Consider the following 2472-nt stretch of genomic DNA (forward strand, 5'->3'; position numbering starts at 1 on the left):
TATCAGGCCAGTCCTAAACATATAATATTTTTAACAACAATAATGTGTTTTCACTTTAGAAATGGGGAAAATACAAACAAGCAGAAGAAAAATCATTCATAATCCTACCATTAAGACTGCAACTTTTATCTTTCATCCTTCAGAAGTTTTCATATGCATATATGCTATATACAAATATATTTTTACCTTTCAAAAATATGATATTCATACATGACTGACTTAGTAATCTTTTTCTCATTTTTATCATACCAGAAAACTTTTTTTTATAAATAGCAAAGTCCCCATATTAACATACAGAAGGTAGGCTGGTGAGATGGCTCAGTGGTCTAAAGCACCTACTTAGAACAAGCTTAGCAATGCACAGGGACCGCAGTTCAATCCCCAGCACCACATGCCAGCCAGCCCCGCCCCCTGGTGGGCTGAGCTGGCCATATGCGCGCACACACACACACACACACACAAGTAAATAAATAAAAATTTTTTAAAAAAATACAGAAGGTAGAGAGGGAGAAGGGCAGGAAAGGGGATATAAAAATAATTAATATGTGTTATGTTCATGCACCAGTTCCCCAAAATGAATATAATAATTATGCACTGCAAATGTGTATTAAAAAAAATTTAAAAAAATAAAGACTTATAGATTATAGAAAATGCAATAAGCAGTGAGATGCAGATAACAAAAGATACTCTAAAACCACTAAAAATAATAGGCTAAAGTAAAAAGATGAACAAAGATATATTAGGAAAATGCCAATAAAAAGAAAGCTATATGGCAATGTTAATATCAAATAACACAAAAATCAAACTAAACTACATTAAATGGGAATGGGGATGGTTTGGGTGAACCTTCCACCGAATCACTATCAGTCTGCTTCTTACTCTCCTTATCTATTTCATTGACTTCTCTAAATTTATGGGAATTGCTTAAATGTCTGTTGTGTATATGTTCTTTAAATTCCTCCAGAAAGTGAATCAACCTTTCTCTAAATGCTACTTCTGCTTGTTCCTCTTCTCCAGGTTGTTCCTCCTGCTCTGGCTTTTTCTCAGTCTTTGGCTCTTCCTCATGCTTCAGCTCATTCTCATTTTCTGGCTTTTCTTCAATGTTTTGGCAGAGTTTTGTCTTTTGTTTGCTTCCCTCTTCCTTCCTTCCTTCCTTCCTTCCTTCCTTCCTTCCTTCCTTCCTTCCTACCTTCCTTCTTTCCTTTCTTTTTTCTTGCATATTCTCCTTTGAGTGTAATTACTCCTGTTAAATTCTCATAAATTGACTCCTCCCTTTCACTGGCCTGGGGCGCAGCTGCCCACACTGCTGCAGGAAGCTGGTGCCAATGCAGCCATTGCTCCTTTCACCTGCTCCCAGTGTGAGGCTTCTCAGGTCCCAACACAACGCACACTGTCGTCTCAGTAACAAGACTTCTCGTGGCCAAAGTTTTATTTAAACAGACCTTCTAACATTTCTGAATATGTATATTGCTGTCTGAGGTGCGGAAGCTCTGAGTTCTATAGTTTGCCAATTTTTCTAGCCAGGACCTACAATCAATCAATATATATATATTGTTTTGCATGTATATATATATGACAGGATACATGCAAAACAATATTTACCTGTGTGCCTTGCATTCCAGCATTTTCAGTTTTTTGTTTTTTTTTTTTTTTTTTTTTTTTTTTTTAATTTACTGAGCTTCTGGTGAAAATACCCTTTCTTGTCTTTAACAGGCACTGGCTGGCAGTCAGCCTAAGATCACTAGGAAGCAGTATTTATAAAGAATATGGCAGTCAGTGACCAAGTGCCTGATAGCCACGTCGCCACTGTTAGAATCATATTCTTGAACCCCCAATTAATAATGCGGCATTTCCTCAGAATGAAACTAGTAATAGTTAATACACAACAGATAAGATTGACTAAGTGTAGCAAGGAGTTCAAGAAATTGTAGAGCTGCAGGGATTTAAAATAAAAGTCCTATCAAAGCACCCAGTAGACTTACCACATTGTAATTATGTTACAAAAATTGGAGACCATGCATCTTTATTTTTCCTTGCCTGAACAAATCTTGTTAACAGCAGGCACAAACAGCAAGGACTTTTCAGTAGGCCCCCACACCCAGAGGAAAGAGGATACAGACCCTGAATACAAATACCCACTCAAACTCAGGAGTTTGGCAGCAAGGGCAAAGCACAACCTGAGATTCCCATCGTTCAGTGACACACATCCCCTTTCTCTGCTTTTAGACCAACTAAGCAACTAATGATTTCACCATTGGTCCCCCATATGTTTTCCCAAGGAGGTAAGAACACACTTATCCAGCTAATGTGAACTTCTCATCTGCTTGCCAGTTTTATTTCTCATTGTAAATTAATAGATCAGAATATTAATACATTAGTTGGTTACATAGTGGTTTGTTCACTGAATGAAATGTCAAGGCTTCGGAAAGCAAAGAGGCAGGCCTAGAATAAGGCAGCACTCCTGGGATGATG

At 37.6% G+C, this 2472-nt stretch overlaps 1 pseudogene; it reads right to left on the reverse strand.

Annotated features, from left to right (window-relative positions):
• Positions 1-810: 810 nt before the first annotated feature.
• Positions 811-1219, reverse strand: LOC101583398 (annotated as a pseudogene).
• Between the last annotated feature and the right edge of the window lie 1253 nt (positions 1220-2472).

The sequence above is a fragment of the Octodon degus genome, unplaced genomic scaffold (assembly GCF_000260255.1).
Source record: "Octodon degus isolate 3935 unplaced genomic scaffold, OctDeg1.0 scaffold00059, whole genome shotgun sequence".
NCBI classification, from domain to species: domain Eukaryota; kingdom Metazoa; phylum Chordata; class Mammalia; order Rodentia; family Octodontidae; genus Octodon; species Octodon degus.